This window comes from Oculina patagonica, chromosome 13 (assembly GCF_052425735.1).
Source record: "Oculina patagonica isolate OP01 chromosome 13, crgOcupat, whole genome shotgun sequence".
Taxonomy (NCBI): domain Eukaryota; kingdom Metazoa; phylum Cnidaria; class Anthozoa; order Scleractinia; family Oculinidae; genus Oculina; species Oculina patagonica.
Window position 1 is genome coordinate 36,333,869 of NC_135770.1, and position 15,090 is coordinate 36,348,958.

General features: G+C 41.9%; 1 long non-coding RNA gene across 1 annotated transcript; it reads right to left on the reverse strand.

Moving 5' to 3' along the window:
* Window positions 1-214: 214 nt before the first annotated feature.
* On the reverse strand, window positions 215-13,685 carry LOC144635854 (uncharacterized). The gene is made up of 2 exons (XR_013567427.1): window positions 13,651-13,685; window positions 215-598 (listed from the first exon to the last, which is right to left on the reverse strand). It is a non-coding gene; the product is annotated as an uncharacterized LOC144635854 (long non-coding RNA).
* Between the last annotated feature and the right edge of the window lie 1,405 nt (window positions 13,686-15,090).

The following is a 15,090-nucleotide window of genomic DNA, read 5'->3' on the forward strand; positions in this document are numbered from 1 at the left end:
GGCAGCCGAGTGACCTTCTCTTTTTAGGCTTTTTCAGCTCTTGGGCATTGTCTTGAAGACAATGAACAAGAAATGAAAAAGCCTAAAAAGACTTGTTGTTCAACGGGATCGGGGGAGCTGACGTACACGGGGCCTGATGCGGACAGGAAAACGGCTCGCTCCCTAACCATTAACCCCTGCGATCGCTGTCTCCCGCCTTACCCGACTTACCCGGACTCTTATCGACGCCTGGGGAGGAGGCAGGCTCAAGTACCAGTGCTCGGGCACTAAGTGTGGTTAGCCTACCCTTTAAACCTACCCAACTCCCAAGATCCCAGCCTTAAAAAAAAGACCAGACACGAACGATTCGGTAAAGAAATGAATACCTAAACGAATTCAACCTTTCAGACCACAGGGAGGAATTACAGGTGTTTGTTACCTTGTCTTTCAAAGAAGACTCTGTCAAGCTCTGAATTTCAATCGTAACGTTTCTGAGGCTGGCTTTAGCCTTGTTCAGAACTTCTGCAATAAAGACGTCTAACTCGATTTCATCGACATCCTCGCTTTGGGAAGTATTTTCTCCAGGTGACGTCATCATCTCTAGATTTTCAGTCATAACCTGAAAAAAAGGATACGTACATAAAAGATCATAAAATATGAAATTCCAAAGATAACCTTTACAACAAGCTGGTATCACTGCGCGTTCCGAAATAATTTTCAAATGCACACGGAAAAACATCGTTGTTTAAAACGCAAAATTCCTCTTGATTGTAAGCTCCCGGAAATAAGCCTACCAGTCCAGTCATGTCTCCGTTTTCAATACCAATCCCATCTTCCCTCGCAGGCTAACAACATTTGTCGTTTCTTTCGAAAGATCGTTGGGTTAGCTTCTTTGTTCTGTTACTTTTTCATTTCTTTTTAATTAAGATCTTTCCCCAAAATCGATACTTATTTTAGAAGAACAATAAATGCGCGCTAGAAAAAAAACTATTTGTAATATGGTCTGCGCGGGAAAATGGCATATCCCAAAAATACTTCTTCGCCGCGAAAATTTTTACTTTTCCTTTTCTGCGGATCGTGCCATTGCCCCGATGAAGAATTTTATTGCACGAAAAAAAACTGTCTAAAATTTATGTTTCAATCTTGTGTGCTTGCGGCTAGTTTCACTCCAGTTTGCTAACAGTTAAATCCACTTCGGTTTGCTTGGGTTAGTTCCACTTCGGTTTGCTTGTGTTTAGTTTCACTCCAGTTTGCTAACAGTTAAATCCACTTCAGTTTGCTTGGGTTAGTTCCACTTCGGTTTGCTTGAGGTTAGTTCCAACTACGGTTTGCGTGCGGTTAGTTCCACTTCGGTTTGCTTGTGTTTAGTTTCACTCCAGTTTGCTAACAGTTAAATCCACTTCGGTTTGCTTGCGGTTAGTTCCACTTCGGTTTGCTTGAAGTTAGTTCCAACTACGGTTTGCGTGCGGTTAGTTTCACTGCGGTTTGCTTGCGGTTAGTTCCACTGCGGTTTGCTTGCGGTTAGTTCCACAACGGTTTACTTGCGGTTAGTTCCACTTCGGCTTTGCTTGCGGTTAGCTTTACTTCGGTTTGCTTGCGGTTAGTTTCACTTCGGTTTGCTTGCGGTTAGTTCGACTTCGGTTTGCTTGCGGTTACTTTCACTTCGGTTTGCTTGCGGTTAGTTTCACTTCGGTTAGTTCCACTTCGGTTTGCTTGAAGTTAGTTCCAACTACGGTTTGCGTGCGGTTAGTTTCACTGCGGTTTGCTTGCGGTTAGTTCCACTGCGGTTTGCTTGCGGTTAGTTCCACAACGGTTTACTTGCGGTTAGTTCCACTTCGGCTTTGCTTGCGGTTAGCTTTACTTCGGTTTGCTTGCGGTTAGTTTCACTTCGGTTTGCTTGCGGTTAGTTCCACTTCGGTTTGCTTACGGTTACTTTCACTTCGGTTTGCTTGCGGTTAGTTTCACTTCGGTTTGCTTGCGGTTAGTTCAACTTCAGTTCGCTTGCGGTTAGTTCCACCTCGGTTTGCTTCTCTTCGATTTGCTTACGGTTAGTTTAACTTCGGTTTGCATGCGGTTAGTTCCACTCTGGTTTGCTTGCGATTAGTTTAACTTCAGTTTGCTTGCAGTTAGTGTAACTTTGGTTTGCCTGCGGTTAGTTCCATTTCGGTTTGCTTGCAGTTAGTTTCACTTCGGTATGCTTGCGGTTCGCTTCAATTCGATTTGCTTACGGTTAGTTCCACCTCAGTTTGCTTGCGGTTAGTTCCACTTCGATTTGCCTGCGGTTAGTTCCACTTTGGTTTTACTTGCGGTTAGCTTTACTTCGATTTGCTTGCGATTAGCTTTACTTCGGTTTGCTTGCAGTTAGTTTCACTTCAGTTTGCTTACGGTTTGTTTCACTACGGTTTGCGTGCGGCTTGTTCGATTTTGGTTTGCTTGCGGTTAGTTCAATTTTCAGTTTGCAGGGGTTAGTTTCACTTCAGTTCGCTTTCGGCTAGTTCCACTTCGGTTTGCTGCACTTCGGTTTGCTTTCGGTTAGTTTTACTCTGGTTTGCCTGCGGTTAGTTCTATCTCGGTTTGCTTGCAGTTAGCTTCACTTCGGTTTGCTTGCGGCTATTTCCACTTCGGTTTGCTTGCGGTTCGCTTCAATTCGATTTGCTTGCGGTTTGTTCCTCCTAAGTTTGCTTGCGGTTAGTTTCACTTCGGTTGCTTGCGGTTAGTTCCACTACGGTTTGCGTGCGGTTAGTTTTACTTTGGTTTTGCTTGCGGTTAGCTTTACTTCGGTTTACATGCGGTTAGCTTTACTTCGGTTTGCTTGAAGTTTAGTTCCTCCTCAGTTTGCTTGCGTTTAGTTTCACTTCGGTTTGCATGCGGTTAGTTCCACTTCGGTTTGCTTGCGGTTACTTTCACTTCGGTTTGCTTGCGGTTACTTTCACTTCGGTTTGCTTGCGGTTAGTTTCACTTCGGTTTGCTTGCGGTTAGTTCAACTTCAGTTCGCTTGCGGTTAGTTCCACCTCGGTTTGCTTCTCTTCGATTTGCTTGCGGTTAGTTTAACTTCGGTTTGCTTGCAGTTAGTGTAACTTTGGTTTGCCTGCGGTTAGTTCCATTTCGGTTTGCTTGCGGTTCGCTTCAATTCAATTTGCTTACGGTTAGTTCCACCTCAGTTTGCTTGCGGTTAGTTCCACTACGGTTTGCTTATGGTTATTTCCACTTCGATTTGCTTGCGGTTAGCTCAACTTTCAGTTTGCAGGGGTTAATTTCACTTCAGTTTGCTTGCGGTTAGTTCCACTTTGGTTTTACTTGCGGCTAACTTTACTTCGATTTGCTTGCGGTTAGCTTTACTTCGGTTTGCTTGCAGTTAGTTTCACTTCAGTGTGCTTGCGGTTAGTTCCACTACGGTTTGCGTGCGGTTTGTTCCATTTTGGTTTGCTTGCGGTTAGTTCAATTTTCAGTTTGCAGGGGTTAGTTTCACTTCAGTTCGCTTTCGGTTAGTTCCACTTCGGTTTGCTTCACTTCGGTTTGCTTGCGCTTAGTTTTACTCTGGTTTGCCTGCGGTTAGTTCTATCTCGGTTTGCTTGCAGTTAGTTCCTCCTCAGTTTGCTTACGGTTAGTTTCACTTCGGTTTGCTTGCGGTTAGTTCCACTTCGGTTTGCTTGCGGTTACTTTCACTTCGGTTTGCTTGCGGTTACTTTCACTTCGGTTTGCTTGCGGTTACTTTCACTTCGGTTTGCTTGCGGTTAGTTTCACTTCGGTTTGCTTGTGGTTAGTTCAACTTCAGTTCGCTTGCGGTTAGTTCCACCTCGGTTTGCTTCTCTTCGATTTGCTTGCGGTTAGTTTAACTTCGGTTTGCATGCGGTTAGTTCCACTCTGGTTTGCTTGCGGTTAGTTTAACTACGGTTTGCTTGCGGTTAGCTTTACTTCGATTTGCTTGCGGTTAGCTTTACTTCGGTTTGCTTGCAGTTAGTTTCACTTCAGTTTGCGTGCGGTTTGTTCCATTTTGGTTTGCTTGCGGTTAGTTCAATTTTCAGTTGGCAGGGGTTAGTTCCACTTCGGTTTGCTTCACCTCGGTTTGCTTGCGGTTAGTTTTACTCTGGTTTGCCTGCGGTTAGTTCTATCTCGGTTTGCTTGCAGTTAGTTTCACTTCGGTTTGCTTGCGGTTATTTCCACTTCGGTTTGCTTGCGGTTCGCTTCAATTCGATTTGCTTGCGGTTTGTTCCTCCTCAGTTTGCTTGCGGTTAGTTTCAATTCGGTTGCTTGCGGTTAGTTCCACTTCGGTTTGCGTGCGGTTAGTTTTACTTTGGTTTTGCTTGCGGTTAGTTTCACTTCGGTTTGCTTGCGGCTAGTTCCACTACGGTTTGCGTGCGGTTAGTTTTACTTCGGTTTGCATGCGGTTAGCTTTACTTCGGTTTGCTTGAAGTTTAGTTCCTCCTCAGTTTGCTTGCGTTTAGTTTCACTTCGGTTTGCATGCGGTTAGTTCCACTTCGGTTTGCTTGCGGTTACTTTCACTTCGGTTTGCTTGCGGTTACTTTCACTTCGGTTTGCTTGCGGTTAGTTTCACTTCGGTTTGCTTGCGGTTAGTTCAACTTCAGTTCGCTTGCGGTTAGTTCCACCTCGGTTTGCTTCTCTTCGATTTGCTTGCGGTTAGTTTAACTTCGGTTTGCTTGCAGTTAGTGTAACTTTGGTTTGCCTGCGGTTAGTTCCATTTCGGTTTGCTTGCGGTTCGCTTCAATTCAATTTGCTTACGGTTAGTTCCACCTCAGTTTGCTTGCGGTTAGTTCCACTACGGTTTGCTTACGGTTATTTCCACTTCGATTTGCTTGCGGTAAGTTCAACTTTCAGTTTGCAGGGGTTAATTTCACTTCAGTTCGCTTGCGGTTAGTTCCACTTTGGTTTTACTTGCGGCTAACTTTACTTCGATTTGCTTGCGGTTAGCTTTACTTCGGTTTGCTTGCAGTTAGTTTCACTTCAGTTTGCTTGCGGTTAGTTCCACTACGGTTTGCTTGCGGTTCGCTTCAATTCGATTTGCTTGCGGTTTGTTCCTCCTCAGTTTGCTTGCGGTTAGTTTCAATTCGGTTGCTTGCGGTTAGTTCCACTTCGGTTTGCGTGCGGTTAGTTTAACTTTGGTTTTGCTTGCGGTTAGTTTCACTTCGGTTTGCTTGCGGCTAGTTCCACTACGGTTTGCGTGCGGTTAGTTTTACTTTGGTTTTGCTTGCGGTTAGCTTTACTTCGGTTTGCATGTGGTTAGCTTTACTCCGGTTTGCTTGCGGTTAGTTCCCCCTCAGTTTGCTTGCGGTTAGTTTCACTTCGGTTTGCTTTAGGTTCGCTTCACTTCGGTTGCTTGCGGTTAGTTCCACTACGGTTTGCGTGCGGTTAGTTTCACTTTGGTTTTGCTTGCGGTTAGCTTTACTTCGGTTTGCTTGCGGTTAGCTTTACTTCGGTTTGCTTGCGGTTAGTTTCACTTTGGTTTTACTTGCGGTTAGCTTCACTTCGGTTTGCTTGCGGTTAGCTTTACTTCGGTTTGCTTGCAGTTAGTTTCACCTCAGTTTGCTTGCGGTTAGTTCCACTACGGTTTGCGTGCGGTTAGTTCCATTTTGGTTTGCTTGCGGTTAGTTCAATTTTCAGTTTGCAGTGGTTAGTTTCACTTCAGTTCGCTTTCGGTTAGTTCCACTTCGGTTTGCTTGTGGTTAGTTTTACTCTGGTTTGCCTGCAGCTAGTTCCATCTCGGTTTGCTTGCAGTTAGTTCCTCCTCAGTTTGCTTGCGGTTAGTTCCACTTCGGTTTGCTTGCGGTTTCTTTCACTTCGGTTTTGCTTGCGGTTAGCTTTACTTCGGTTTGCTTGCGGTTAGCTTTACTTCGGTTTGCTTGCGGTTAGTTTCACTTTGGTTTTACTTGCGGTTAGCTTCACTTCGGTTTGCATGCGGTTAGCTTTACTTCGGTTTGCTTGCAGTTAGTTCAACTTCAGTTCGCTTTCGGTTAGTTCCACTTCGGTTCGCTTGCGGTTAGTTCCACTTCGGTTTGCTTGCGGTTAGTTCCACCTCGGTTTGCCTCACTTCGGTTTGCATGCGGTTAGTTCCATTCTGGTTTGGTTAGTTTAACTTTGGTTTGCCTGCGGTTAGTTCCATTTCGGTTTGCTTGCAGTTAGTTTCAGTTCGGTTTGCTTGCGGTTATTTCCACTTCGGTTTGCTTGCGGTTAGTTCCACTCCGGTTTGCTTGCGGTTCGCTTCAACTCGATTTTCTTGCGGCTAGTTCCACCTCAGTTTGCTTGCGGTTCGATTCAATTCGATTTGCTTGAGGCTAGTTCGGCTTTAGTTACTTTTAGTTTTGCCGCGCTATATTGGGAAAAAACTGTCTTAAATGCACGCGCAAAAATGACGAATTTATTGCTGATCAACAACTGTCTAAAAGTGATAAAAATGTTATAAACAACTGTCTAAAAAGGCTTAAAAATGTTACAAAATACTGTCTTAAGAATTATAAAATATCGTTAATCAACTGCCTAAAAGCGATAAATGATTCAAAATGAATAGAAGAACGGAATGTCCAGAATAAGTTGCTGAAAAATGTCAGAAAATCGTGCACGGTACATAATTTCGTCGAGATGTAAGCGAGCCATTTCACGGTTTCGACAACCACGCATCGCTTTAAAGTCGGCCTTCCAAACGCCCCAAAATCCTTTAATAGTATTTGTGTGTACACCGTCCTCTATGACAAATTCCACTGAATGGTTTACAGTTTCGTGAGGGTAGCCAATGTTGTCCAAATTCGAAAAAACGGAATAATCATCGGAATGGATGGTCGTTCCGCGACGAATGTAACCTGCGATCAGGCGTTATTTTTCTCGCGGCGGAGGGGTCAACGTACTTTTTTCGCCTTCCCTCCGCCGCGAAAAAAGAAAGCCTGATCGCAGGTTACGACGAATGGTGCCTTCAATTAGCGGGACATCTATTTTCCTTTCTCAAAATTTTTTTCTCTTTAATTGTCATAGTCTATAAGATTCGAACTTTGGCCGGACACCGTACCTCACCGATTTCGCTGAAATTTGGCATGCAGTCTTGTTTTAGGGTCCTAACTACCAAATGGATATTAAAAAGTTTCAATTCTTTTTATTTTGGAAAATATCGAGAAGGCCGATTTGAAGCGTCCGTGACGGCTCGCCAACATGGCGGATCAAAGGTGTTCTTGTTACTTCGACACTGAACCTGCCGTCACAGTTTCTCGATCATACTTGGTATAGTTATAAAGAACTATCTTTCTTCTTTCTATATATCAAAATAGATTCGGCAAATGTTGAGTTTGGATGATCAACGGCCAAGAAGTACGAAGGTATGTTAACGATGTTTTGAACAGTCTCAAATTTACTACAAAATGAAAGGCTAATAACTCCACTGTTATCTCGATTTAGAACTAGCCATTTACCATGAACAAAGCTTGTTCATTGGTGAATTGATTCCATTAATAAAAAAATTGGGGAAATGTAACCGTTAAGAATAAAAAATTATGGAACCTCTAGTAAATTGGCCATTTCAGCGCCATTTCAGCGGATCAGCTCATTTAACAGCAAATAATCGGGAGAAACATGAAAGGGTTACAGTCGTTTATAATAAGCAGTTTCCATGTATTCTTTGCTTATCTTAAACAAATACATGATCTTTGCCAAAGATATGGCGATTTTTGAGCGTACGATCGTTTCTCCAAATTTTTATGTCGGCAACTTTATTTTATTTGTTGTCGAGATCATACGCTGTCGTTATTCAATATTCGTTTCACAAGAACTTCTGTTGCTCGCATTTCCCAAATCACTGTTTAAGAAATTGCCCATTCCGTAACAGGGTCATTCTTACTTTTTCTTTAAAAATTACTAGGAAAGCAAGAATGTCATAGAACGGTTTTATACTAGTGAAAATACCTGTCAGACATAACTTCAACTGTTCGTGTTATCTGGCTGTTTTCACAAATATGCAAATTAAGGAATTCTTAAAGTGCCTATCTTTAACTATTTCACGCTTAAAGATTCCTCTAAATCTTTTCGCCTACCTTTTGGCCAAACGAAGTTTTGTGTCTCCAGGCAGAATGCTCGTTATCAGCAATGAAAGTCGAAGAGATACAGAAGCTCGAGTAAAATTCTAACTGCTGTGAAATGAACATCGTTTGAGCTTGACGTGTATTTATAGATTGCGCTCGAGCTCCGTTAATTAAGTTTATTCATTTGGCGATCAGATAAAAATCAATGAATGATCAGAGTTGTTAAAGTCCATTTCTAAGCACGAGAGACACGGAAGTTTGTTTCAGAAGCATTTATGCATAGAAATACCAGTTTATTATTGACTGACGCGGTTAAAAAATACTCGGCTTCTAGCGGTAAATCTGCATTTATAATAGCTGGGAGTTTGGGGTTTTTTTGGTGTTGTTGTAGGAAGGCGGGGGGAGGGGGGTGGAAGTGGTGCCTCCGAATCCTCTTTAGATCTCTGACACAGTGGTCTGAATGTTGAAAAAAAGAGCTCATCTATTAATAAATTAAATTTTAAATTAATATATGTTTATAGTGGTCATGCACTTAGCTTCATATCTCAACGAGATAGCTAGTTTACAGGCATGCCACTGAAACAGAGGAAACAAACAATTTTAAATGAACATAACAAGGTTAAAAATCCCAACTGGCAGGAGGCAGACCAGTTGGCTATATACAAAGCGTGGTCGAGGATTTGAACTCGGGACAACCGAGAAACAAATCCAGCTAGTGGCAGGGGCAGGTCTTGAACCGGGGACCTTCGGATTACAATACCAGCGCCCCAAACCACTCGGTTTGGGGCGCAATAAGCAATAAGCATAATGCGAGCTGATTTTGAAATGAACATGACTTTACGTTTGTGTCATCAGTAATTATCGTGTCTGAAGAAGGCGTGGCTTACTCTCGGCAAGAACAACATAATAACAGTGAAGCTAACACATTTTCCTCATTGATTTGAAATGAATTTCGAATCAATTCTTTTTAGGGCAAGTTAAAAGATACAAATGTTTTTCGTCCAGATTTTTACAAAAAAAAAGCAGGTGAGAACTTGGCTGTTTTTGTTATCTCGGACTTTTTTTTTTTTTTATTAAAGTCGAACCTCTCCATAAGGACACCTCTCGTGATGCGTCATGACTTACATCACGTATGTCCTTATCGCCGACCTAGGTGAAGAAAGGGACTACCGTAATTACTCGAATAAGCGCCGCGGCGCTTATTAAATTTTTTACGCCTCCAGTGCGGCGCTTATTCGAGGGCGGCGCTTATTTGAGGGCGGCGCTTATTAAAAAGTTTGACGCCACAAAGAATCTAATCCTTAACATTTATTAAAATAGGGTCCCCTGATTGCCAAAAGTCGTCTCTTGCTGAAGATTGTACTGAAGAATGTTCAATAGAAAAAAATTGAGCGGTAAAACAAGCACTTTGAACTGCAGAACGTCGCTTTTGATGGAAAGAAATGTCCAAGTTTGTTTAAGAGTTGCTTTGTAGTTCTGTTTCTAGTTAAACAGATTTCCTTGAATAAGCGCCGCATCGGGACTGCGGCGCCGGGGGCGGCGCTTATTAACTTTTTTGTCCGAAATGCGGCGCTTATTCGAGGGCGGCGCTTATTCGGGGGCCGCGCTTATTCGAGTAAATACGGTATGATAGTACAGAGGCTTTCCGAAGAACTCAACGCAATATCCCCCCAAAGCTCGAACCGGGATTTAAAAATCTCAAAAAAGTGTTAATATGAATTGTAAATCCACTCATAGCGGTCTGGCCTTACTAAAACCTGGAGAGAGAAAGAGACAGTGGGCAGATAAATGAAAGCTGCTCGAGAGTACGCTGTTGAGCAGATTCTGTGAAATTCCCCTTTTTATCCTTTTCTCTCATAAGCCCTCCCAATTCAAGGCCCATATATTTCTTCCAAGTCAACTGTCAAAGTTTAAGGCCACTTTTTTCCTACCAGGTTACCGTCTTGAGAGTTTTAAATTTTATTAAATCTTGGTGACACTGTCCCTTTAATTCATTAATGTAATTCAAATCAGTTTATAAAAACGTTTTTCAGAAAACAAGACAAGAACAAGTGGCTTTAAGCCACCGCACCCCAACCACGGATATAAGACCTACCACATTTAAAAGCCCACATTTCGTACCAAACTGTACAACCCCAGGGCTTATACAAGCAGATTTTGGCACTTTCTTACACGGTTGGGGAGCGTGATGGCCTAATAATGGTCACTGCGCTGGACTCTGGACCAAACAGTCCTGGATAGAGCTTTTGGGGGACAATGCGTTAAGTTCTTTGGAAAGCCTCTCAACTCCCAGAGTCCCTTTCCTTACCCAGGTGTAAAAATGATTACCAGTCAATCTTTAGCTTTTCGGGAAGGGAGATAACCCTGCGATGGACTAGCATCCCATCCGGGTGGAGTAAAAAATACTCGTTGTCGCTTCACGTTGCGGAAACTGGTATGAGCTCCGGCCTGATGGGCCACTAGGCTCGTAACCTGCCTATTGAGAGACCTGGCGGAGAACTACATAAATGGACCGGGCGGCCATAAATTTTTTATCGTGAATTGAGGCGCGGCGCTCCCACATTAAGGGGTGACATGGCATAACGAAGAGTAATTGATAATCCATTCCCCGAACTGTTTCAAATTCAGGCCACTGTGTAAAAGAACAAAAGAGGATACGAAGGCACCATTTCCACACCCCCTCCCCCCCCCCCCCGAGCCCCTAAAAAAAACAACACCAAAAAACACCCCAAACTCCCAGCTATTATAAATGCAGATTTACCGCTCAAAAATTAACCGGTATTTCTATGCATAAATGCTTCTGAAACAAACTTCCGTGTCTCTCGTGCTTAAAAAAATGGACTTTAATAACTCTGATCATTCATTGATTTTTATCTGATCGCCAAATGAATAAACTTAATTAACGGAGCTCGAGCGCAATCTATAAATACACGTCAAGCTCAAACGATGTTCATTTCACAGCAGTTAGAATTTTACTCGAGCTTCTGTATCTCTTCGACTTTCATTGCTGATAACGAGCATTCTGCCTGGAGACACAAAACTTCGTTTGGCCAAAAGGTAGGCGAAAAGATTTAGAGGAATCTTTAAGCGTGAAATAGTTAAAGATAGGCACTTTAAGAATTCCTTAATTTGCATATTTGTGAAAACAGCCAGATAACACGAACAGTTGAAGTTATGTCTGACAGGTATTTTCACTAGTATAAAACCGTTCTATGACATTCTTGCTTTCCTAGTAATTTTTAAAGGAAAAGTAAGAATGACCCTGTTACGGAATGGGCAATTTCTTAAACAGTGATTTGGGAAATGCGAGCAACAGAAGTTCTTGTGAAACGAATACTTGAATAACAACAGCGTATAATCTCGACAACAAATAAAATAAAGTTGCCGACATAAAAATTTGGAGAAACGATCGTACGCTCAAAAATCGCCATATCTTTGGCAAAGATCATGTATTTGTTTAAGATAAGCAAAGAATACCAGAAAACTGCTTATTATAAACGACTGTAACCCTTTCATGTTTCTCCCGATTATTTGCTGTTAAATGAGCAATCTATAAATACACGTCAAGCTCAAACGATGTTCATTTCACAGCAGTTAGAATTTTACTCGAGCTTCTGTATCTCTTCGACTTTCATTGCTGATAACGAGCATTCTGCCTGGAGACACAAAACTTCGTTTGGCCAAAAGGTAGGCGAAAAGATTTAGAGGAATCTTTAAGCGTGAAATAGTTAAAGATAGGCACTTTAAGAATTCCTTAATTTGCATATTTGTGAAAACAGCCAGATAACACGAACAGTTGAAGTTATGTCTGACAGGTATTTTCACTAGTATAAAACCGTTCTATGACATTCTTGCTTTCCTAGTAATTTTTAAAGAAAATGTAAGAATGACCCTGTTACGGAATGGGCAATTTCTTAAACAGTGATTTGGGAAATGCGAGCAACAGAAGTTCTTGTGAAACGAATATTGAATAACAACAGCGTATGATCTCGACAACAAATAAAATAAAGTTGCCGACATAAAAATTTGGAGAAACGATCGTACGCTCAAAAATCGCCATATCTTTGGCAAAGATCATGTATTTGTTTAAGATAAGCAAAGAATACATGGAAACTGCTTATTATAAACGACTGTAACCCTTTCATGTTTCTCCCGATTATTTGCTGTTAAATGAGCTGATCCGCTGAAATGGCGCTGAAATGGCCAATTTACTAGAGGTTCCATAATTTTTTATTCTTAACGGTTACATTTCCCCAATTTTTTTATTAATGGAATCAATTCACCAATGAACAAGCTTTGTTCATGGTAAATGGCTTGTTCTAAATCGAGATAACAGTGGAGTTATAAGCCTTTCATTTTGTAGTAAATTTGAGACTGTTCAAAACATCGTTAACATACCTTCGAACTTCTTGGCCGTTGATCATCCAAACTCAACATTTGCCGAATCTATTTTGATATATAGAAAGAAGAAAGATAGTTCTTTATAACTATACCAAGTATGATCGAGAAACTGTGACGGCAGGTTCAGTGTCGAAGTAACAAGACCACCTTCGATCCGCCATGTGGGCGAGCCGTCACGGACGCTTCAAATCGGCCTTCTCGATATTTTCCAAATTAAAAAGAATTGAAACTTTTTAATATCCATTTGGTAGTAAGGACCCTAAAACAAGACTGCATGCCAAATTTCAGCGAAATCGGTGAGGTACGGTGTCCGCGAACTTTTAAAAAAGAGCGAAAATTATGGAGTATTACACTTAAGAAACTGAATAGTGGATTCAACGGACTGTAATACAGTTAACAAATAAAAAAGATTCATGTTTTTTCGCGCAAAAATACACAGAATCGCGCTAAATAAATTTGTCATTATATACGCCATTTCGCGCGTGCACATTTAGACAGTTTTTTCTCTATAGAGCGCGGCACCACTAAAAGTAACTAAAGCCGTTTGCTTGCGGTTAGGTTCACTTCGGTTTGCTTGCGGTTATTTCCACTTCGGTTTGCTTGCGGTTAGCTTTACTTCGGTTTGCTTGCGGTTATTTCCACTTCGGTTTGCTTGCGGTTAGCTTTACTTCGGTTTGCTTGCGGTTATTTCCACTTCGGTTTGCTTGCGGTTAGTTCCACTACGGTTTACTTGCGGTTAGTTCAACTTTGGTTTTGCTTGCGGTTAGCTTTACTTCTTTTTGCTTGCGGTTAGTTTCATTTTGGTTTGCTTGCGATTGGTTCCAGTTCGGTTTGCTTGAAGTTAGTTCCACTTCAGTTTGCTTGCGGCTCGCTTCACTCTGGTTTGCTTACGGTTAGTTCCACTCCGGTTTGGTTAGTTATTATTTGTTATTAATAATGGCAAGATTTTTTAAAAATTAATAACTGCATTGCTCTTGTAGTACAGCTTTTGTATGCGCCATTTTGCGCGTGAATTAAGACAGTTGTTTCCATTTACATGAAGTGCAATAGTCAAGAAAGTCACAAACCAAAACGAAAATTGTCCGCTGAACTTGACCGTATCGGTTTCGTTGAAAAAATATTTTTCTTTGCAGTTTTTGAAAACATAAGGAATAGCTCGCGTGTGTGCTTTGAAAATTCAGTTAACAATCTAAGTTTTTCCTTTGCCGGAATGAGACGCTGACCGAGGACAAAAAAAGCAAGAAATACTTACCGGACTTAATTCCATGACTCCAACTCGAAAGCTGTCTGAATTACTTACTTCCTTATGTCGTAACAAATAACTAATTGGATAATTGACGTAATTATAATGAACCAAATGTTCCGGTCTTTAACTTTTGCGTGAAAAAACAAACAAAAATGTTTGTAAGGTAAAAGCGCCTTAACACTGTTTTATCAAACAAATAAACAGGAAAAACGAGATACTTTAATATGTTTAGTGAAAATGTAGCAATCTGCGCGTATTGGACAGGAAAGCGCGTTACTCGATCACGCGCGCGCACGCGTTACCTTCTTGTTGAATGAGACGGTTGAACTGTTCCCAGGGCCCTCGGTTTGTTTCTCTTTATAGCCGGCAGGGCCTTGGCAAGAGAAATGAAGAGCTGGGAACGAGGTCAAAAAATGTCCCCAGAGCCTTTCTTTTCTCGTGCCAAGGTCTTCACCGGTTAAGGGAAGCGATGAGAGCCATGGGGACGAGAATGGTTTTGTCCTTCACTTTCAGAGGGAAAAGCGCCCTGGGAACGTGGAAAAGCCACTGTTGATGTGTCGATGTGGGAGCCACCCAAGCGTCGTCAGACGAAATCTAAAGTTTCTGCGAGTATGGCTTCTGTTTATCCTTATTCATCGCGATTATTTAGGGTTTTTTCCCAAGTGCAATCGACAAACAAACTTGTGCTTCGAACCTTGACATAACTTGCGCGCGCATATCGGATTTTAAAATCTCGCAATTTAGACTTGCACGAAGTCGCCATCTATAGGCGAGCGCAGCGAGCGAAAAGCGTCGCGAAGCGAGGCGTAGCAAGTTGCCAGGCGGCACTGCGAGGACGAAGTCGCGAGAGTGGCTTAACCGCGCGTCTGTGTACTTTTATTTATTTTACTGTTTTTTTGTTAATTTTTCAAGCGCCCAATCAATCACTGACAAGCTGATTTTAAGTGCTGTTTTCCTTCTATAAAGCGCTACCTTTTTAATGTTAACACAAGATCCGAAACATCGCTAAAGAAGTCACTAGAAATTCAGGAAGTCGAGTTTAAAAAATTCTACACCGAGCGGGAATTCCATTATGCATGTCTTCTTCTGCGCGCTGGGAAGAGACGTATGTTCGTCTTGCCATCGAAAAGCCGAGTTATTCGGTTTCCGTAATGGTTTCGGTATCTATTCCCGCGCCGCATTTTTAGATTCGGTTGATTCCGAGAGGGGGGTAAAAAAATTCAAGATTCACATGCGGGCGATGTGTTTCTTTAAATGAAGCAATGACCATCTACATCAAAAACAAAACTCATACCTCTGGATCAAAAGCTAAATTTATTGAGTCTACATTCTGTAATCATTTATCCTATCCTCTACTATTGCTAGCTTATTAATATCATCAGTCGCCTCGCTTTTCATTTCTTCTTTCTTCTTGTATTCGTAGTTTTGCCATTCTAACAGCACTCA